Below are 24,961 nucleotides of genomic sequence, written 5' to 3'. Positions count from 1 at the left end.
TATATGTGTTTTCATTTTATATACTTGCTAATTTGTATGTTACTTGGAGAGAAATTTTGTCTTTTGTTAATCTTTGGTAACATACAGTCTTGACCTAATAGATGCTCAATAAATATTTGACAAGTGAGCAAAGTATTTGACAAAAGTAGGCTGGTAATAAAATACTTTATGATTTTAGGTGTTAATTACACATTCTCTACTTTTAAACTATGTGCTGTATGTTACATCTCCAATGTTGGAAAATCATTTCTAACCCAATACATTTACTAGATCATTTACATTTCAATTTTAGTTATCAAAAAATATGAATGCATTTATAGTAATTATGAAATTTTGAAAATCTTATCAGACTCATGTAGGAAGTGGTGCTGTGGGGATAAAAAAAAAGGCAAGATTATTGTTCAAAAGTAATTTATAATGTGAGACTGTGAGTCTGGAAACTAAACCGTATGAATATTCATAGAAAATGTAGAGTGTTCCTTTTACTGTGTATAATCATCACTTCTGTTTTTCATTTGTTTAAATTATTTAATCTCCATCTGTATGCAATAAATAGATTTAATACCTTATCTTTTCTACGACTGAAGAGTACTTTCCAAAGCCAAGTCTGAAATGAGTATTTTTCACTACCTGTTCAAAGTATGTTTTAGATAATTGTTTTTTAGATAAAAGAGTATTTTTTAGATAAAGGGATCGAGGAGTATGCTGAACAACTATACTAATGTCTGTTATAAAATTTACTCAGATTACCAAGTGGTATTTGAGAAATAGCATCTGATAAATTCATCAAAATCCCATGTATGCCTGATTTTTATAAGAACTGGTTCTTAAGAATAACAGGCTTTTTTTAGTCTTAGAAATTATAACCAGAGTACATGTTATCCACAGCCATTTCAACCCAACTTCATTCAAATTCTCTGTTTCACTTGTAACCTCAAAATTTCCTTTTAATTATCTATTTGATATTATGCAATATGCTTGGTGCCATGTATTAAAACACCTAGAGATTTCGTATAATATTTGCCTACAGTGCGTTTTCTTATTAGATGACAAATGGAGAAAAAAATGAAAAGGCTTTCTTAGAAAAATAGGTGAAAAGAAACTCTTTGAATTTTACTTACTGATAAATAAGCACTTTCATCAAAATCGAAGGAAGCTATGGCCTGGGAGGCAGAATGCTGGTCCATTTTGAAGGAAATGCATTCGGAGCCTGCGCATCCTTTATGTCGGATTATACCCATTAAAAGTATGATCTGAAAAATATGTTAATGCAGTGCACCATCCTTATCATGTATATGTGCATGTTACCGTATTTGTGTATCCAACACCTCCCTGTCCCCCAGGGAGAAGGGTTGTTAGCCACATTCCACAGAGAAAACTTAGTTTAGAAACTCAGAGAAAGTAAGATCTTTGAAGAGATTGTTTAATTTCAAGAAGTGAGATGAATTGACAGTAATGAAATTCTCTAGATATTTTAGTGTTGGTGTTTATGAATCAATAGTTAAGACTGTCTCAGCACTTCCATTGTAAGTTATGAATTTCAAAGGATTTACAACTTAGTCATAACATTTTTGCTTCAGGGTAGATCATGGCTAACATTAGGCCTTGGTCTGAGAATCATTTTATTTTCTTAGTTTTCAAACTCAAACCTTCAACCTTCAAAGTTATTTGAGTGTAAAAAGAAGAAGATGTAGTTTTCACAGGCTTTGTTACTTGAAAAAAAATTAAAATTTCAAAACAGAAATTCACAGAGTGATGAGGGTTTGTGCTAAGGTCTGTTTGCTTAAGTCAATTGCAGATTATGTGAATCAAATACAGACCTTGACCAGTCAAGACTGGGGCTCTTTTAGCCGTGAAAGATTTTTAGTTTGATTAAGAAACCAAGGTCATACAAACAAGGGAAAATATTACTAAAAGGGAAAATCAGTGCATTGCATCAAAAGACCGTTACATTTCCAGTTACCAGGGTGTGTTTATCAGGGTCTGTGACCTCCGTCTAAGGTTGTCCTCAGCCATCCCTGACTCTAGTCTCTACAATTGCTTTTGGCCAGAGTAGAATTTAAGAAAGTAACCGGAAGAATCACAATTCCAGACTTCAGATGTAAAAATCAAATCAAAGATCCAAAGCCCTTCACTAGTCCTTTAAAAGTAACATGTAATTTCACAAAAAAAAAAAAAAGAATTTCTTTACTGATGCATTGAGCTTTTAAGAATGCATATGTACTTACTAAATAGGTATTAAAAGTGTGGTTATGAAAGACACTAAAAAGCAGGGCTTTGAACTGGTTCGGAATGGTTCAATAATTGTTGGCATAAATGAGGGCCGCATACGCATTGCATAGCAACCAACTCTGTTGCCCTGGGATTTTGACCCAAGTAGAAAACACACAGTGGTGTCCCACTCCAAAGATGGCGGCCGACCTTGCTGCTTTGAATGTGTTTCACTCTCCACAGTCCTGCCTATAATCCAGTCTCCCACATCAGGCTCCTGAAAATTTTGGGATCCATGTAGGAGACTGGATTACTGGCAGGACTGTGGAGACTGAATCACATTCAAAGCAGTAAGGTCGGCTGCCATCTTTGAGTGGGGCACCACTGTGTGTTTCCTACTCAGGTCAAAATCCCACGGGCAACAGATTTGGTTGCTATGCAATGCGTATGCTGACCTCGTTTATGCCGGCAATTACTGAACCTTTCCAAACCGGTTCTAAGCCTTGCTTTTTTTTCCTATTAAGTGAGAGAACTGGTTTTCAAATACAGCAATTATTCCCATTCCTGTTTCTGTACTGTCTCAAATTATCTTCAGCTATTTAATAAATGTTACAATTCACCTTAAAATATATATTTCAGATAATCTACTTAGGAATTTTGGTCTGTGTGTAGAACGGTCATGACGATATGGTCTAGGGAACAGTTTATATGCCAGAATTAGAGGGAAAAAGCAGCTGTACTTGAGAGTAGGAGGAAAATAGTTTGAATCACTTACCTTCTGGTTTTGCATAACTCTAACTCATTCAGTTTATAATCTAACCCAATTTGCTGCTAAAAAATCCAGTGCGCATCAAAATTAAGCCTACCATGTATGCTTCTGATTCCATTTTGTAATGGAGTTTGTGTGTGTGTGTGTGTGTGTAAGTAGTATATTAGTCAATTCATCATTATGCATGCATGACAATAAAAACTGTACAGACTTACCTATAATTTTAATTCGAATAACTGCATGTTAAATTCCATTTCTCTACAAAATGACAAATTAATAAGGCTATATTCTCACACAGAGGAAATATTTTCCCGGTATTATTTTTTGGGTAGATGAAAACGTATGATGAGTTAATGTCACTACTGACAATCTATAGCTCTTGATATTTTGTCAGGGTAAGTTATAGAAATCCATGCCTTCTGTCAATTTATGAAGAGTTCGCTACACAGGCTATTAGGGTAGACCCTATATACGCTTGCTAGAATCCCTTTCATATCAATGTCTAAAGCTCTTTCATCAAAAAAAATAGTTATCAAGCTGGTCAAAGTCCAAGATTATGATCTGGAGACGGGGGTACATCATGATATCTATAATTTAATAGTTGGCAGTTAATAAAGAGTTTATCGTAGGGCAATCAGGAACATAGCAAAAGTTCCTTCCAAAATCTATAGGGGCCTGAGAATTGCTTCTGGCTAACTAGTGTGAATTTTCATTTATCTAGCAGAATGTCCCACTTCTGTTTAGGGACTGCATGTATTGGTGCAGAGACACATACAGGGATTCAGGGCTGAGGTTGTCGATTGCCAAATGTGGTGAATTAGACTTGATGCACTGTTAGACGAGGAACATTGTTGATCACGTATTTCCACTTGAGGCTCCAAAAGATATTGTAACAGTAATTTTCACAACCAAAGAAGAACAACATGCGCTGTACTGTAACAGAAAAGTTCTGATGTGTATCTACTATAGCCCCAGTACTGGGCATATATAGTACAGTAGGAGATACAGAACTAAAAGATATAGTCATTTATGCAACAGTATTTGCTGAATGTTCCCAAAATACTTACAATTCAAACAATGAGGGAAGATAAGCATAAAGATACATTTGGGAAAATGTCCTGTAAAATACATAAACTGTAAATTATGTCTCTTGGTTTTTTGTTTGTTTGTTTTGTTTTGAATAGGTACATATAACAGGGGAAAACATGTAAAATGATTGTTACTATGTTATGAGAACAGGGATATATAGAGCAATACGCTGTATACAGCTGAGTGTTTTTTTTTTAACCACATCCTCTGTCAGACTGTGTGCTATACAATTTCCTTGAATTCTCTAACTTAATTCTTGTAACAACCCTATCAGAAAGGTACTTCTGTTGTTATTATCCCCATTTGTCATAGGACGGTAACAATTTGACCAAGGTTATCAGGTAGTGTATTTCTGAGCCAGGTATCCAACCCAGGCACAGTATAATACAACGGGGGGAGAGTCAAGCAGCCGACATGATTCCAATGGGCACTACTTTAAGAATTAGTGGAAAGTGACTGTAGATTCAGTTAAGTACAGCTTTGAGAGTCAGATAACCAACCAACCAACCCGCTGCCATCGAGTTGATTCCAACTCATAGCGACCCTATAGGACAGAGTAGGACTGCCCCATAGTGTTTCCAAGGAGTGGCTGGTAGATTCGAACTGCTGACCTTTTGGTTAGCAGCTGAGCTCTTCACCACTGCCCCAAATAGGTGATTATCATAGACTGTGGTAAGACAAATCCTATGGTGACCACAATATTTAGGGAAAAATACACGGTGCCAGTAATCTAGGTGACTAATTTTGCAGACACCCATAGTACTATAGAAATTCTGTCTCATTACATTTGCAAGGTTTATTATTTGATCCTTTAAAAACAGAAGCAGTGACGTAGAGTCATTTGACAGAATACAGTTCAAGTTGTGATGTTGGTCGTGATCGCTCACTGTGAAGAGTTTAATTCATGATGTCACTGTCACTGAAAGCAGTTTTCATGGAAAACTATTTGCTTGGCTATAAATAAGGCGTGTTTTACAAAGCTTCTTCTGAAGTGGTTTATTTTAGAGTTCATAATACTTTGTACCAAAATTCTTAAGCGATTTCGTGTTACTATTATAATAAATGTGTTTATATCCTATAAACTTAATAAAATTAGTATGTGTATATATTAATAGGAGCCCTGGTGGCACGTTGGTTAAGAGATCGGCTGCAAACTAAAAGGTCAGAAGTTTGAATCCACCAGCCACTCCTTGGAAATCCTATGGGACAGTTCTGCTCTGTCCTATAGGATCTCTAGGAGTCAGAATTGACTCGATGGCAGCTTTTTTTTTTTAATATATATTAATATATTCTACAAATAAAATTAGTCCATCTTTTATCATTGCTACATATAATTGTGTGTATATAAATTATGTGATATACTTTATTCATGAGGTATTTATCAGTTATTAGTTGTACAATCCACAGTCAACACCCATGAAAGCAGCAGTCAAGAAATCAATTATATATTGCAAAGATGTCACTTTGAGGACTAAGGTGCAAACATAGCAATGATTGTGAAGATTACGCAGGACCGGACATGGTTTCATTCTGTTATACATAGGGTCACTATGAGTTGGAACAAACTCAACAGCACCCAACAACAACCAACCAGTTATACAATACATTTTACAGAAGTTTCATAGAGCTAGAAATGTGTAGCTTGAAGCTTCAAATATAATGTGTTCCAAAAATGGTTCTTCATATCATAATGAAATTATTGGATGATCTTTAAGATTCACTGCTATAATTTTAAATGCCTTATGTATATATGAAAGTATGATTTTAATCATCTGTTTGAAGAATCCTAGGGCAGTGGATGAATATACTAGTTACATAATTTGGAAATGTAGTATATTTTTCTAAAGCAAAGTTTTCAACTTATAATTAATTTTAAAAGTATCAAATGGAGTTATGGGAAGCCAATTTTACTTTAATTTTCACTCACTTTCAATTCAATCTCAATGGACTATTAAAAACTAAATGACCAATTAAAAAAAAAAAAAAAAACAAACCTCATACCGTTGAGTTGATTATCAATAGGTGTACTGAAAAGATACACTCTTATACATCCTTTTAGTGGTTTAAATACTTGCAATTTTGATTTGAACAATCCTGTTTTCCATATCTGACAGATACATTTAATGGCAATTAAATAACTATATGCTGTGATAGCTCAAATTTGCTAAACCTGTTTGAGAGTGTCATCAAGAAATAACAGAGACCCCTAATTTCTGCTCCCATCTCTGCCATTTACTCAACGTGTTTTCTGAGGCAAGTTATTTGACTTCTGCGACTCTTAGCAGTCAGTCTCATGGTTTTATTTTGTGTACAGTTAATTAATATAGTATATGGAAAATACGTAGAAGTCGTCTTTAAATAAATATTTTCTTCAGAAAATAAATAAATATACTAAAATTTTTACTTATCATTAAGTTAATTGCTAACATTTATTGAGCAGTTCTTTTGTGCCAGCATTGTGTGAAAAGCTTCCCATGCATAATCTTAACTACTCCTCTGTCTGAATATTAGGCCCTACTCTAACTCTTACTTTACAACTCAAATAGCCAAGTCTGGATTTTTTTTCCCCTGATTTGAATGCATCAATCTGTATTTTAGGCTCCTTAGAGATGTAAAAATTATAAAAGCATACTTTTTTTTTATTTTTAGCCAAATAAAATGTAATCGCTATTCATTACCTCAATCAATCAAATACTAGCATCACATGTGGTTTAAAATAAGAACAAATGCATCCGTGATTAAGAGAGCATTCAGAGAATATTGACAGTATATATTAAAAAAATAAAAACAACCAGATTTTTTAGGAAATCCAACAAGGGAAGCTTCGGTGGCATGGAGATTATCACTGCCACGTAGTATATATAAAATTGGAGTAGTCACAAGGGCAACATTGGAATTGAATGAGCCGGGTCCAAAACCAGATGACAGCACAAAGTTTCAAGCTGTTGCATTTGGAAACTGATTTTTAGATTTCCACGTGGTGCATTACATTATAAGTGCAAATAAATTTTAAACTTTTAATTTTCATATGTGTGTTCATGACTTCTAGCACATGCTTGCTTGTCTGTCTTGTTGCCAGTGAATCTAAAATGGGCACCAAACAGCTTTTCACTCTACATTAAATGCACAGAGAATAGCACTTAACTGTGTGCATTTTGAACTCCTCTCAATAAAAGTTTTAAGAGATAAGAAGCTTTTTCTACTTCAGGGTTACTATTAGTCTGAATAATACATAAACATGGAGAAGGGTAGTGCTGCTGAGGACCACAGCATAGCTTCAATAAAATTATCCATCATTAACACAGTTGCCAAGCTTGGTACACCAGTAAACCTTATAGAACACTAAATGTTCAATGTCACTGTTTTCTTCACCCTCCTCCATCCCTCAGAACAGTATTTAAAGGAAGCGATTGTAGAACAAAACTTGGGTACCCATGGAAGTGCTTTGAGGTGTCAAGAGTTAAGCACCAAGAAAGAATAAATGTCACATCTCTAGCCTTTAAACCCACAAGGGACAAATCAAATACTATTGACACATTATACATTATGTTCTTCTTGAATTGAAGCTATGTGCTCTTTCCAGTCAGCACTGACTTAATGTGATTGCTTGTGTCTACCTTAAATGGACAATAAAATTCATTGTTTAAACAGCATTGTACAGCTACTGATTTAAAGTGGTTTCTACATGTCACGGTAGATGGATCTGTTTGGAAAAGTTGATAGGGCAGAAAAATGGACAGGGATTTTCTTGCTCATTTAACCGACTGACAATTGCTTTAATCCTTTAAATTATCTAATAGTGTGCTTGCTGTGGATTGATTATTTAGGCACAATGCTTTAAGTAATTTCTTCAGGGTTTGTTGATTCAAAATGTTACCTACATGTCCAGTGATTATACTCATTTTAAAAACATTTGCCAATATTTAATAATAAAACATTATTTGATTGAATTTATCAAGTAAGATTTGAGTTAAAATGATAGTTTTCCTCCAAAATGCTGCTATTTTTATTTATTTTAGGAGAAATAAAAGACTTTCTATTTCTCTGTTACCTTCTCTGATTTAAGAATGTGACTTTCTGATATACGAAGTTTTATTTTTAATAGACATATCGCAAACATATAAAAAACTCTCGATATGAAGACCTAGAAATAATTTAAAATACTTGTAAGTGTAATATTTTACTTAACACTACACTGCAAACTCTCATATAGTTTTATAATATTTCAGAATATCAGAACGGCTCATGGTCTTCATCAGGAATGTCAACTATTGTGATGTCAAGGCAAAAGAGAGCCTTTTAGCAGACATTCATGGTCACCATATTGTAGATTGAACTGAACTTATTGTGAGATGTATTTCTAAATATGGAGATAATTAAGTTAATGAAATTATGAGTATATAGAGAAAATTAAATCAGATTATACCATTCTTCCCCAATACTTCCCTTAGTTTTAACTGTAAAAAATAATAATTTTAAACTACCTTGCAGGGTATGAGAGTGTCAGACACTGGCCTGTACTCATAAACAGAGGTCGATTGCAGCCTGGTTTGCACATCTTTCTCTGTATTTTAGTCAGTCTATAGACCAAAGCAGTTAATGTGCAATATGTTTCTCTTCTGCTTTTTTATAAATGCCATTTGAGGTGAAGAGACATCGATATAAAAACAAAAATAAATAAAAAAGTTTAAAAACTTGTGTTGTTATTATTAATAATTAAATTTCACCATGAGCTAGTTTTATATTAAAGACATTTGGAAATGCATTGAGAAGGAAGAATAATTGTTCCTTAATCAAAAAGAAATGGCCTAAGCTTAAATAACAAAAGCTGTGTGGATTTTGCTATTGTTCAGGGTATTATATAAGATTCAATTATTCAAAGCCTAAGAGTGTTATAGAAAATATATTTCCCAGTAGTTGAGAAATGAACCCTGGTCTTAAAGATAGTTTATGGAACATTAGGTAGCTAAAAACAAAGCAGATGTTTGTTAGAGGTTAGATCCTAGGTAAGTAGAAAGACTCAGATGAAAATATTTTTTTTATTTCAAAATAGCACGTGATCAATGTAGAAACACTGGAAATAGAGGGAAAAACTTTAAAAAGGAAAAGAAAAAAACTATAATCCCAGACTAAGTATAGTCACTTTAATCTCATCCAGTAGTTTTCTTTGTGTTCATATGCATGCATATAAGCATATATACACATACACACACATATATATGTATGTATGTTATATTGCAGGATATATGTACATGTATACATATCATATGCAGGATATATATGTATATATGAGATATGAAATAGATATGTAAAAATAAATGTTATTTCACATTGTATACAGTTTTCTATCTTATTTTCTTTTACTTAACCTTAGATTATATTCATTTTTACACTATTGTTCTACTAGTAATATCTCTGATCATAAATCTGATTGCTCACTTAGCATAGTTTCCTAGAAGTAGAATTATTACTTCAAAATATGTAATCATTTTAAAGCTCTTTATATATAATGCCAAAAAGCATTGGATAAGCAAGTGTCACTTTACATGGGCACCTGAACGGTGTTTGAGTACCTAATGAAATGCACTCTTAGTAGTATAGAAAATTATCACTCAGCTTTCTGATTTAATATACAAATATAATCTACCTTTTTTAAATTTGCATTTAATATATTGTTGTTGTTAGGTGCCCTCAAGTCTGTTCCAACTCATAGCGACCCTATGTACAACAGAATGAAACACTGCCCAGTTTTGTGCCATCCTCATAATCATTGTTATGCTCCAGCCCATTGTTGCAGGTACTATGTCAATCTATCTCGTTGAGGGTCTTCCTCTTTTTTGCTGACCTCTACTTTACCAGGCATGATGTCCTTCTCCAGAGACTGGTCCCTCCTGATAACATGTCCAAGGTACGTGAGACGAAGTCTCGGCATCCTTGCTCCTAAGGAGCATTCTGGCCGTACTTCTTCCAAGACAGGCATGTCCATTCTTCTGGCAGTCCCTGGCATATTCAATATTCTTGCCAACACCATAATTCAAAGGTGTCAGTTCTTATTTGGGCTTCCTTATTCATTGTCCATTTAATATATTAGGAGTGTATTTAGTATATATGTATACATATATATACATTTATTTACTATTTATAGCTTGTATTTTATACATTCCTTTCAGTTTAACTACTTGAAGCACATATTTTTATGAATTTTCTTTCCAATTAAACTACATAAAAATATGCTCTGAAATACTTCCTAAGCTGAGGAAGACAGATTATGAAAGTCTGCTTAAAATTTTGGTCAGAAATGGAACAATTCAATATCTTAAAAGTATAATTTTATTAAATTAATCATTTATTTATGCTATTAACCAATGTTTAATAATAATTCTCCAGTATTAGAAATAGAAGAAGATAGGCAAAGTCCAACAACATAAAATTTATCTTGTACATTAATACTGAATGGGTTAAACTTCTTTGGATTCAGCTTATTTGAAAAAGATCCCAAGCTGAGCAGATAATATGACATGAATGTTAAAAAAATGTATAGGCAAGTCCACCTTTTGGCTATATTCATGTAGTACACAGATTTAGGGAGGAAATAGTCCCCTTTCTGCTCATCTAACTATGTATTCATTTTGGTGTTCAATTCTGAATATTATTCCTTTGGAATAAAGAACATAGGTGAATACATTGTTGAGAAGTTTGGAAAATTTTCGTATGACTCATCTTTAAAAATAGGGGCTAACCTGGACAATAGAGAATAAGAAAACTTTTTCAGAGAGTCATGGGGAAGTGAAAATAGAGATAGTCTCATGCTTCAAAGGGAAAGGAGAGGGATTACCCTAGGCACCTAAATGTGTATTCCAAAAGAAAAAAAAAATTAGAGTTTGACTTAATTAATATACTTTAAGAAGCCTCAGATTTCATATCAGTTTTTTTAAAAAAGCAGAAATGATTAGAAGTCATCTGAAAATTATGTCAGTTTTGTGAGGATTGATATTTCTTATCACCAAAAGAGTCTGAGTGGAGAATGCAGGGCCACCTGTCAAGAATTTGGTTTGGCAAATTTGTGTGCTAACAGAGTTCATCTCTATGTTCCCATCCAACTCTAAAATTCTGTAGGTATGTAAAATGAAAATAAAGCACAGTTTTGTTGAATATGGTGTTAAATAATTTGAAGATATTCCCAAAAAAACAAAAACCAAACCCATTTCCATCGAGTCCATTCCAACTCATAGTGACCCTATAGGACATAAGGTTTCCAAGGAGCAGTTGGTGGATTTGAACTGCTGACCTTTTGGTTAACAGCCAAACACTTAACTACTGTACCGCCAGGGCCCCAAAGATATTCCCAGAAATATTTAATTGTGGTAACTCAAAAATTTGATAATAATTGCGTATTATATATTAGCAAAGTTTCTCAAGCATGTCTCTTGGGATTTTTCTCTAAACTAGTATGCTAATTTCTTAGCACAGTATCTATCTATCTATCTATGTCTATATAGATATAGACAGATATACACTATGTCAACTATATTATAGTATATATTATATATCACTCATTGTCATAAAAGGACCCCAACCTCTTAAAGGATGGGAAGGAGTAACAGGATTCCAAAGGAGATGGCTAAGCAAGTGAGGAGATTGGCTTGCCAGTATTCCATAGATCCCAAGAGTAGACAAGAAGACTCAATGGGTCAGAAAAGTCAGTTTGTTACTCACAGCACACACAGCAGAAACATGGGTGTCATAGCTGCAATTCACCTGTCCCCAAGCCCCACAGGGTAACAAGATGGTCTTAGACGGTGCTATATAGGGCAGTTCTACCCTGTCCCATAGGGTCACTGTGAGTCAGAATCTACTTGACAGCAACAGGTTTGGTATTTTGGATACATACATTTGCTTGTGTTTTAACGAAAGGAACCCAGGGAGGAGCTCAGTATCATTTGCAGCAAGCAGCAAATAAGCCAGTGCTTTTCCAGTGGGGACTGAGTAGTCATAGGTTGTCACCTTGGCCTATTTAATTGCCTATATTACCTGCTGCAGAAATAGCTCAGAGTCTGCAGAAGGTTATGCTTTGTAGTTTGGCACAATCAACAAGGATGTGCAGAGAATGGGGTCCATGGTAGACTGTTTTAAACTAAGATTTTGTTTACATTTGTCTAAAAATTAATAGAAACTTTTAACCTAAATTTAGAAGTAGTTTTCTTCAGGTTAAACACTTGTTCCAAATTGAGGAATAAATCCAACTCAAGGACTTTCTTTTAGAATCATCTTTAAAGCCCAATTGATTTTACAAGAAGAGGAGTGCATTTCTTACCATATAGCTTAGTCTTGGTTGCCCACACAGGAGCATTTTCAAAGGGCTAGCTAGCAAAACAAGCGGGCTTTCAGGAATACAATTTATCATGCAAAATATAGAATATAGCTATTAACACGTCTGAATACTAATTAGTATTTGTAGCAACATTTTCTTGTATCCACGTGTTGTTTTTTTTAAAGAACATGTTTGAAATGTGACTGTAAACCCATACAACTTTTGTAGCACGTATTAGAATTATACATTCAACTGAGAGGAGCACCATGGAGTGGAACCAACTGATGTAGGTTGTCTATACGTTCAAGTACTTTACAGTAAGGAAGAACACAAAGTAAACCAGAATGTCACATATTAGCAGGAGAGATAGAAATAAGCAAAGTTGAATGCAGAGGTAAACAAAAGTCATAGCAAATCAAGTGTGGCAGAAGGAATGAAGGGGATTCTTTTATATCAAAAGGTTAGACTTGATCATGAAGTATTTGAAATAACTTTTTTTTGGTAGCACAAAGAAGTATTTCTTGATAGAGTAACTATCATACCTGTGTGAATATTTGAACATTCAACTGTGCTATTTTTATTTTTGCTTTTAAGACTGCAGTGTCATTTGGGAATGTTTTAATACTTACTTTTACAACAGAAATGTAACTGGTATGGGTATTTTACTTCCATTCTACTTAAATAAAAACATGTTTTAAAATAATTTAATAATAATGTTGACTTTATTAGAAATCTAAATGCATTCCTTATTTGTATAAAATTAAAACAAAAAAAGATCATCACTAAGAGTAATTTGTTTCAAGACTCTAAGGTCTGAATTTCAATGGCCGATCCTCATAGAAATTCTCTTTTGGATGACTAGATCTCCTCTATTCATTTTGATATTACATATAAATGAAAATACCAAATGTCTTTCACTTTGTCAGTGAAAAAGTAGACTGGGCTTAACAAATGGTCCAGTGATGTCTATTTGGAGGCTTCATGACATATTAAAGCAGTTGATGAGGTACAATTTGTTGTGGGGTCGCATCTGATTGATGGTTTACTATCTACTACAGCCTCATCTGTTGTGGTATCCCCATAATAAATGTTCATCACTAGACAGTGTTAAATGTGCTCTATCTAAATCATTCGTTACTTATAACAAGTTTCAGCATATATGAATCAAATGTTGATTACAGTTGCCTTCAGCAGGATTTATCATTTTGAAGCTTCTCTACCTCTTCAAATGGAATATCTTAGATACAGATTTTTCAATAAGTCTTTTGAGCCCATCAGAAGTGATATACCAAGAATTCAATAACAAAATAAATACTAAGCAAGTTATATTGAAGAATAATGATAGAACGTGGTTTTGAAACTTGGCTTCCTGTATATTAACATAAACAGTTGTATATTTATAGCATGGAGTCTTAGCAAAAAGTCATTAAAATAAAGAGCAATCTTAAAAATATTGATCATTTATGAAAATCCCATGAGGAACTTTGTTTTTAGTAATTAAGAATACTTTATTTTCTTATGTATACCCACTCCAGCGGCTAATATCCTGAAATTACCTTTCAACTACAAGTTTCTATTTTTTTCTAGCTGAGCTTTCTTCATTCCTGCTAATTTAACCTTGATCCATCTCTTTCTTTGTCTCACGCTCTTTTACTCCGTCTGCTCTTATTTCCTTTATGGTTTCTAGGTTTCTCACTGCTTGGTTTTAACTCCTTCATTTGACCTTCTCAGCCCATCCATAGTCAACGTTCAGTGCTAGCCAAGTATCTGTGCCATCACCTATCATACATCAAAGTCCCTTCTGCAATCCCAAATCTAGGGATACACTAACATGTAATATTTTTGTTCTAAGTAAATAATATCTGGATTTAATAAATCAATAGAATATTTGTCATTTATACATATTGTCAAGAACAAGAAACTTTTGAGAATATCTTAACAACTACAAAAATAATAATTAGAAGCATAGATTCTGTGGTTAGAACCATGAATTTCTCATGTAAATGGCAAGACTAGACATCATCTTTGTGTTTCATGCATGAAGAAATTTTGAGGCAAATGGCACCTTGTCTGAAGCCACATGAAGAGAGATTCACGGTTTCAGCAGGAAAAGAGTCAGTGCTAATACTGTATAATACTAATTTATTTATTTTTTCAAATTATGTATATAAAGCAAGGAGCTTCGTTATCTAAAACATAACACCTTCTCACATCTGTTCTTTTATCTTCAGCAAATCAACATTTTTTTAATTGAGTATGATTACTCCAGAATTTTTGTTTTTTGATTAATGATGCAAAATTTGGGGGAAGACATTAACAAAAATTTCAAATGTGTGTTTTCCATTTTGAATTCCAAACCTGCTAAATTCAGTTTGATCACATATTCTTCTTAGTCCCTCTGGGATTTATCTCTTGCACGGAACTTTCAAAATATATTTTGATTGTCTCTTTCTCATAAACAGTATTATTCCTGATGGGTAAGAAGCTGTTTACAAGTTTTGGAAACAGTTTAATCGAATGATCTTCAAATGAAGATTGAGGGAAAAAAAAAATTTTTATCCTCTAGCCAAAGGCAATATTTAGTACTTCCCACCTCTTCATGCTCACATACAAATAAATTTCCCCTCCTGAAAATATATTCAGTGCTTTCCAGATGATTTTTCCACAACGAACATAAAGCCTTACACTGGATATCAAAATAAATTTTGTAATAGAAGAAAGTTCTGAGCGGAGTAGGGAATTCTCTGTTTTTTTGATGTATGATGCAGTGGATTTCCAAGCTCAGTATATATCAGAGTCATCTAGAGGGCTTGCTAAAACAGATGGTCAGGCCCTAGCCACAGAGTTTCTGCTTGAGTATGTCTGAGGTGAAACCCTAAAATTTGCTCTCTTAACAAGTTCACAGTGATTTGGATGCTGCAGTTCCTGGAACCACACTTTGAGAACCAGTGGTATATTGGAGCTGGTTTTTGCAGTCAGAGTAATCTCATTTAGAATTCAGACATTACCACATAACAGTGCTGTGACCTTGGAGAAGTTATATAATCTCTAAGGAACCAGTGTTTCAAACTTTCTAAAGTAGAAACCATGTTCTCTACCTAAGAAAGTGGTTTGTGTTGACTGAGATAAGTTATATATATACAGTGCTTCTGTAAAGACTACAGCCTAGGAAACCCTATGGGGGCAGTTCTTCTCTGTCACATTGGGTCATTATGAGTCACAATCTAATTGAGGGCATCTAACAACAACACCATATAGAGTGCCAACGACAGTGTCTGGCGCATGTTAGTTGTGCGTAGATTCTGAACTCTCTTTCCCTCTGCAGATTTACTCCACAGTGAATGTACTGAATTGCACTGAGTAGATGCACAGAAAAAATTCCTTGAGTACTTGTTTCTCTATCGCTGTTTTTGTTAGTTGGCATTGAGTCAGCTCCAACCTTATGTAATAGAATGAAACTTTGCCTGGTCCTATGCCATCTTCATCATATTTGGTATGTTTGAGCCCATTGCTGTGGCTATTTCTCTAGCTCTCTCTAAATTAAGAAAAAGTATAGGGTTATGTATGCTTTATTAATAAATATCATTGATTACCTAATATGTAGCAAGAATTGCTGTAGTTGAAGGGGACAGAATAATAAAAATATCAGGTCACTGATCTTGAGGAGCTTGAAGTCTACTTCTATAATTGCTATAATGAGATGTTTATAGGAGAAGTGATCCACCCACAGATCTTCATATGATTTCATATATTATTCAAGTTTCATCCCAAATGCCACCTGCTTAGAGAGGAATCCCTCCCAACTAACAACCCAGTATAAAGAAGCCTACCTCCACCACTCACATCCACATTATTCTTGATTTTCTCTATTTTAACGCTCTATTTTATTTTAGTTATCTTCTTCATTCAAATATTTTGGGTATATTGTTGATTTTCTCACTAGAATATTAACTATAAGAGAAAGGACCTAGTCTCTCTTTTTTACTATTAGATACCAACCCCATTAAAATATTCGGAATATAGAAAGTAGTCAATATATATTTATTTAACCAATGAATGAAAGTACTGTATTTTTACAAATAACACACACCTTCTACGTTTGTTTGCCAACTGCACCCTTCCTCGGCAAGGTATTTTCATAAACACACTATTGCTAATTTTTTACAGCAATATTTGTGTGAAAATATGGTTAAGTCAGCTTAGATTTCACAGGGGAGAAAATATTTGAACGAAGAATCCACTCAGGAAAAAGGTATCTCAACTTGAGGAAAATACTAAGTGTGAGGCATTGATAGGAAATTGTAATACCCTTTAATGATCTAGAAGTAGCATCATTACTTTGAGGGACAGAAAAAGAAGTGGGAGTAAGAGTCACACAGGTGTTACAAGTAGGATTTATTATCTGCTGCCCAATGGACAGTTGAAGAACTTTAACCAATAAAGGAGTATGATGAGTGGACATAGTGTAGGCATTACCTGTACCCGTAAGATTGTTCAGCTAAACTGAATGCAGAAAGTTCATCATGCCATGTTGAAAACTCACTACGAAAGATAGAGAAGTAGACCTGATAATCTTGTGGAAATATTAAGAAAATTAATGACATAATAAATGCTAGAGCTAGTAGAGGGGAAAAGGCACAATAAAATTTAAACAAGGTAAATTTTTCTATTTATGGAAATAATTTCTGCTCCTTATTTACTGGGATTTATTTGGAATATTTCATATAAAACATTAAAAAATACAGTTGATATTTTGGGTTGTTTTATTCCATACATTTTCCTATGAATTTTTAAATTTGGAATCATATTATAAAATTAATTTTGTTTCCTGCCTTTTCATTTAAACTATAGCAAGTTTTTTCCATCTTCAAAGACATGATTTGTAATGGCTGCAAAATACTCCATTGTATGGAGACATTATAATTTACTAATTATCTTATCCTTTAATATTTAGATTGGATATCATGTAAATATGTTGTTTTTGTGTTGTTAGGTAATTACTTGGTTGACACATACACACACACACAAAGTAGCTTAAATAAGCTAGAGCCTTATTTCTTTTTTATGAAAAGTTAAAACTAACATTTGGCTATACTCTTGAAGGCATCAAAGGCTCAGGCTCCTTCTGTCTTAATGATATACAATGACCTATATTGTTCCACCATATTAAAAAATGGTCTACCATATTAAAAGCAAGCATAGAAGAGAGAAGGAGACCAGAAGATCACTTTTCTTCCCTATAATGACTTAGACTAGAAATTAAACGGAACACTTCTCTTGTGAGATTTAGTCATATAATCACTCTAGTAAGGGAGAAGGGGAAATGCAGTCTCTTTTACTAGGAGGTCGTGTGCCCAGATAAAATGCTCTTACAGTGGAAGAATGAGAGAATGGAGAGAGACAAACAGCAGTGTCTACTATGCCTTATCAAGTTTCTTGTTCCAATCGTGCCTCTCGTCTCCCGATATCCTGTTAAATTTAAAAAAAAAAAACAACAACAATGGTCTAAATAAAAATGTGTCTTTTTTTTTTTTTTAATTGAGTTGCTTTAAAATAGTTCATTACTTCTTGATTTGTGAAAAGCTCAATGAGGGACATGATATTTAAGAGAGAACTCTGGTCTGTAGCATTGTTTACATTAATTTAGGCCAGATTTGCTCTGATGTTCAAGGTTAATTTACTTTGAAATTCGTCATGTAAATATACTAATACAGTTCAGGAGATGTTTTCTGATCAGAAATTAAACAAGAAACTAAACTTTTAACAAGATTTTTCTTCTTTCTTATTTTTAGTATATATTTAATTAGTAAGTAGATGAAACATAATTTAAAATTCCAAAATCAATATTTGGGATAGAATTTCCTTTTAAAAATTCTGAAAGAAACAAAAAATATTGGGTACAGAACGTCTGTTTTCCTGGATTGGTAGGAAAAAAAAAATAGGTTGAGTTATGCCTAATTATTTTATAGCCATACTATTGAAAGCCTGAACAACACAGATATTTTGCTTCCAGTGGAATCCTTTCTTTTTCTTTTTTTAAATTGTACTTTAGATGAAGGTTTACATAGCAAATTAGTTTCTCATTAAACAGTTTATACACATATTATTTTGTGACATTGGTTGCCAACCCTGCAAGATGTCAACACTCTCCCCTTCTCGACCTTGGGTTCACCATTACCAGCTTTCCTGTCCCCTCCGGCCTTCTCAGCCTTGCTCCTGGGCTGGTGCGTCCATTTAGTCTTGTTTTGTTTTATGGGCCTGTCTAATCTTTGGTTGAAGGGTGACTTCAGTACTGAGCTAAAAGGCTGCCCAGGGGCAATACTCTCAGAGTTTCTCCAGTCTCTGTCATACCAGTAAGTCTGGTCTTTTTTTGTGTGACTTAGAATTTTGTTCTACATTTTTCTCCAGCTCCACCGGGGACCCTGTATTGTGATCCCTGTCAGAGCAGTTGGTGGTGGTAGCTGGGGACTATCTAGTTGGGCTCAGTCTGGTGGTGGCTGTGGCAGTTGTGGTCCATTAGTCCTTTGGACTAATCTTTCCCTTGTGTCTTTGATTTTCTTCATTCTCCCTTGCTCCAGATGGGTGGGACAAGTGCAGTATCTTAGATGGCCATTCACAAGCTTTTAAGACCCTAGACGCTACTCACCAAAGTAGAAAGTAGAACATTTTCTCTATAAACTATGTTATGCCAGTTGAGCTAGATGTCCCCTGAGACCATGGTCCTCAGCCCTCAGCCCAGTAATTTGGTCCTTTAGGGAGTTCGGATGTGCCTATGAAGCTTCATTGGGACGCTTTCTAATTTTCGAGACATAAAAGTCAATCATTAATTTTTTTATTGTTGAAAATATACACAGCAAAACATACACCAATTCAACAATTTCTACACGTACAATTTAATGACATTGATTATATTCTTCAAGATTGAAACCATTCTCACCCTTTTTTTCTAAATTTTTCCTTGTCCATTAACATAAACTCAGTACCCCCTAAGCTTACTATCAGACTTTCTAGTTGGTTTGTCAATTTTAACCAATATACACCATTCTTTAACAGAACAAAATGCTCAAGACAAACATTCTTTACCAATTAAGCTAATCTATTGCTCGGTGGCAAAATGGTTAATTGCTCAGCTACTAATCCAGAGGTTGGTGGTTCGAACCAACCAGTGACTACTTGGGAGAAAAGAGCTGGTGTTCTGCTCTCATAAAGATCATAGCCCAAGAAACACTATGGAGCAGTTCTACTCTGTTCTAAAGGGTCACTATGAGTCGGAATTGACTTGAAGGCACATAACAATAGCAACAACACAACAACATTTTTTGGTTTAAAGATGTCTTCAGGGGATATTTTGGTTTAAGATTTAAGGTTTAAAAATTATCTCAGGGCAATTGTTTCAAGAATTCATCCAGCCTCAATGGCTCCAGAAATTCTAGATTACATGAGAATTTTAAATTCTGTTCTGCATTTTTTCCTCTTTTCATCAAGATTCTTCTATAGTTTCTTTAGGATCAAAATGTTCAGTAGTGGTAGCCAGGCTTTATCAGAGATGTTACCCTCTAGACGTTACCACTCATATTTACTAATATAACCCTCTGTGGTCCATTTCATATATTCCGTAAGATGAGTGACAGAAACTCAAGAAACATAGAGGGAAAACCAACTAGTATGTACTAGAAAACATTTAAGAACTCTCCCCTGTTGTGACTGATACATAAAGACTTTGGAATCATTTGAACTCAGCTGCTTGGTCCCTGGGAATGGATGGACTACAGAAAAAGATGGGCAGAGTTAATAGATAAGAAGAATTCATCTTTCCTTTGTTTAACTGCTTAGAGGAAATTTACCTTTGATAGCAAAAATATTTTCTTTTCTACTTTAATTGGTTCTGACATATTTGGACAACACGCTGATTATGTCTCTGTTGTGAAATTTCTCCTGCACTGGATAATTCCTTAGCAACATGATGGGTATATAATAAGTCATGGACATAGTAATTAGAATGTGTAAGAAGAGAGTGGAGTCAGAAAAAGGGAAAACAATAAGAGAATAAGGAATACAAGACATGAAAGTTGAAGGTAAGGAAGAAAATCTAGGTCTTATTTCTTAATAAGCAATGCTGTTTTGTGTAGTTTCAATTAGATTTTATGATTACACATTCTCTTCACTTATTGACTATCTCGTTATCCGATGTTTCTCATCTACAACAGTAGTAAAAATATACTATCTGACTATTTTGTGCATTAATGGCGTACCTCTGGCCGTAACAAACTTGGAGGTGCGAGGTGAGAGTAACGCTGGCTGTGATGGTTAAGGTTATATGTCAACTTGACTAGGCCATGATTCTCAGTGGTTTGGTATTACGTAATGATATAGTCATCCTCCATCTTGTGATTTGATGTGATCATCCTTCTTTTTTGCATAACACTGATATTGCATAACAAACTGGTCTTTGGACCTTAACCATGTCAATAAGTGAGGAGAGGGTGTATAGAGAAATAAATAGAGATTTAACTTGCTATATTTACCCCAATATTAATCTGTTTTCATTATGTATAATAGTATTGTTAAAAATCACAAAGTTCAAAATTAATAACATTATAAGGTATGGGGGCACACTTAGCTCTAGGGGATTTATTATGAAAACTTCAGTTATGAAACTATAAACAGTACTTTAATACTAGCAAAAGATTGAGTGTGCTGTTTTGTAATTATATATTCTCTGCATTTTCCTTTCCAAACTGTGATGATGTTTATAATTCATTCCACTATACCTCAAGAGGAAAGTATGGCATGAAAAGAAGAAATCCTAATCACCATTTGTAGATATATTTGAGACTAAAGCACGTAGCTGTGATGAATTTAGTTACCTCCTCAGCCCTTTATCTTCAACACACCCATTTTCTCAAGTGGATCTGAGTTCACGTCTCATCCCCTTTCTCACACACCGCTACCAAGCTAGTAGTCATAATCTCCTGGACATCTTTCCATACCTCCACAATAAGGTATTTTGGGTTTTTAACTTTATTTTCAAGTGATTTCCCTTAATTACTTGCTCCTTTAGATATTCATAGTTATTTCAGTGTCCTCAGCGATTTTCAAATATAAACAGATTTTTCTGATTTATAAAAATAGCAAATTAAGTTCACACCACCAAATAGAATCACTGTACCTTGCTAAAAATCTGGAGCGACAAGGAGAAATTAAAAAATTCATTTTGAAAAATTCCTAGACAAGCTAATCATAAGAGAGCTTTTAACTTTTTTAATTACATGTCTCATATAAGAATGTCCTTGTGACTTAGAAACTGGAAATATGTTGCAGTTTTGTAAAATCTAACTGTGCAAACGAATGTTTAGAAACTAATTTTGTATTTTACATGTGTTACTATTACTGAACATTTCTTTGTCAGTAACTTTTTTTAATTTCAAACTCTTATATATGACATTTCAGATGTCCTTTAATCTCAACTAAATATGACATTTCCATTGGCCTTTTTAGACCTTTTTAGGATTTTTATGACATTTATGCTCTGTTTTCAAAATAGCATGTTTGATAATAAAAGTGAAAAGTAAATACTGATGCATCAGAATGTTTCTTCATGCAATGTAGCTACTTATGCATATTAGATTTAAATGTTAAGTTTCAAATATTTGGTAAAGGGCTGCCATTTTATACCCAAAATAGGTTTAAGTTTTAAGACACATGCCCTAGTGAATGGTTAACAATAATGCATATTGTAAAGCATATACTGTCCCCAGATATGTCACCTGCTTTGGACAGTGACATGTGAGATAATGTTGTCAAGCAATAGAATGATTGACCTGGGGGTTCATCCTTCTCTTTGAAGAACTCTAAACTTGGGCAAGACCCGTAGCCTCTGTGTGTTGATTTCTTCATCCTTACAGTATATATTTAAAGTTTACTTATCTTAGTTATTCTCTTTAGCAAATTATTGTCTACACTCTTCATTATTGTCAGTATTTTTACACAAATAATGCACACCTTCTACATTTGTTTGCCAACCACGCCCTCTCCCTGCAAGATGGTTTTGTAAGTGTCACTATGCTAATTTTCTTTTACAGCAACATGTAAAATACCTTGTGGGAGGAGGATGAGGTTGGCAAACAAACTTAGAATTTGCATGTTATTTGCATAAAAATACGGTAACTGAAATCCCAGAATATTCCCAATAACTAAGGCATGCTATATGTAGCACCACTTTACCATGGATTTGGTTTGGGCTTACCTCATCTCTTTTTGGGAATGTGTATACTTATTAACATTCATAATAATCTTATATACTCATATCTCCAAGATTGTTATGTTAATTCATAGGAAATTCAAAGCCTGTGATGTTTGTTTATATTACACATATATAAGTGTATATGTGTGCAATTTTGTTCAGTAAATGTCTTTCCTACTATCTATGATCTGGAAAAGGAGACTTGGTGGCACAGTGGCTAAAGCACTCAGCTGCTAACCAAAAGGTCAGTGATTTGAACCCACCAGCTACTCCATGAGAGAAAGATGTAGCGTCTGCTTCTGTAAAAATTCAGTCTAGGAAACCCTGTGGGGCAGCTCTCCTCTGTCTTATAGGGTCTCTACGCATCAGAATTGACTCAGCAGCAATGGGTTTGGTTTTTGGGGGGTAAGATCTGGAAGAAATTTGTCAAAGTTTGCCATATAGTTATTGTTGTTGTTGTTGTCAACTACCGTTGAGTTGGCCCCGACTCATGGCAACCCCATGTACAACAGAACAAAATGCTGCAATAGGTTGCAGATCAGACACTTGTGATCCATAGGGTTTTCGCTGACTGAGTTTTGGGAAGTAAATCATCAGGCCTTTCTTCCTATTCTGTCTTAGTTTGGAAACTCTGCTGAAACCTGTCTAGCAACAAGCAAGCTTCCACTGAGAGAGGTAGTTGTCGTGCATGAGGTGCACTGACCAGGAATCGAACCCAGATCTCCTGTGTGGTAGATGAGAATTCTACCACTGAACCGCCAATGCCCTCCATACAGGTATTACAAAAAACCAAACAAAACCCGCTGCCGTCAAGTTGATTCCAACTCATAGTGACCCTATAGGACAGAGTACAACTGCCCCATAGGGATTCCAAGGCTGTAATCTTTACAGAAGCAGACTGCCACATCTTTCTCCCACAGAGCGGCTGGTAGGTTCAAACTGCTGACCTTTTGATTGGCAGCCGAGTGCTTAACTGCTGCACCACTAGGGATCCTTATATAGGTGTTTGTTGCCATTATTAAAATCACTGGTTATTTAATGCCATCAGAGATTTCCTGAAAACTGTATTGTATTAACTAAACCAAACCAAACCAAACCCGTTGCCTGAGTGGATTCTGACTCATAGTGACCCTATAGGACAGAACAGAACTGCCCCCATAGGGTTTCTAAGAAGCACCTGGTGGATTCGAACTGCTGACCTTTGGTTATCAGCCGTAGCTCTTAACCACTATGCCACCAGGGTTTTCATTGTATTAACTACTAGTTGCAAATTCCAACATAAAGTTAACCAAGCAAAAAATAGTTAAGAAAACTAAAGTTGTGTACCAAAATGTAATTGTGTACTCAAAAGCTAGGCAATTGCATAACACCAGTTGTCAAATTTGCTAGTTAAGGCAAGGCCACTTGTTGAAAAATACGAAGAGTTAAAAGCAGTTGAACATCCTTCTGTTGGGGAGTTTCATGTTGACAAGCTGTCCTTTTGTTCTGCCTCAGCCTTCAGTCAAGATAATTTCATTTATCTGCCAAATTACCTTAATCTTGTAGGATAGAACAATACCCAAACATTTCACTTCCTTGAGCAAGTTTAGGAAAGCCTGTTTGTTTGGGCATAATATGTTAGCTTATCCTGGATGTGAGCCTATCCCTTAACTGATTTATTTCTAACCAGAATAATATGAGTATAAAAATACATTCAATGTGAAGTCTAAAGTATTGAAGTCCTGGACGGATTAATACTGCTTTAGAGTATATGTGATTTAAAGATAATAGAGGATCTTAACATTTTTATAGGCATTTAACTTTTTGGAGAAATCACATCCTCGGTCACAGAGCATGTTATGATTTTAAAATATTATACAGTGCCACATTTTTGGAGTGACATTGGTTTAATGCTTAGGAGAGCTGAGCAAATAGGAATTCTGTGTAAGTTATTCTTACCTTTAGCTGATGGATAGAAAAGATGTCAACATTTCAAATAATTTTTTTTTACCGTTCTAAAATATAAATTGCTCATGTCCTAAGTACTAAGAATGAAAAAATTCAAGTTAATATATCCTGCCACAGATATTACACTATTTTAGTAATTAGCAATTGAAAACACCTTGATAAAAATACTTGAGGATATCATGGAAGCCCCATAGACACATCCAAACTCCCTGAGGGACTGAATTGCTGGGCGGAGGGCTCTGGGGACCATAGTCTCGGGCAACATCTAGCTCAACTGGCATGACACATCTTATAAAGACAATGCTGTACATTCTACCTTGGTGAGTAGTGTCTGGGGTCTTAAAAGCCTGTGAGCGGCCATCTAAGATACTCCACTGGTCTCATCCCTTCG

The sequence above is a fragment of the Trichechus manatus genome, unplaced genomic scaffold (assembly GCF_000243295.1).
Source record: "Trichechus manatus latirostris isolate Lorelei unplaced genomic scaffold, TriManLat1.0 scaffold00012, whole genome shotgun sequence".
Classification (NCBI taxonomy): Eukaryota; Metazoa; Chordata; class Mammalia; order Sirenia; family Trichechidae; genus Trichechus; species Trichechus manatus.
The sequence above is the reverse complement of the archived record's forward strand: the minus strand, read 5'-3'. Positions refer to the sequence as shown.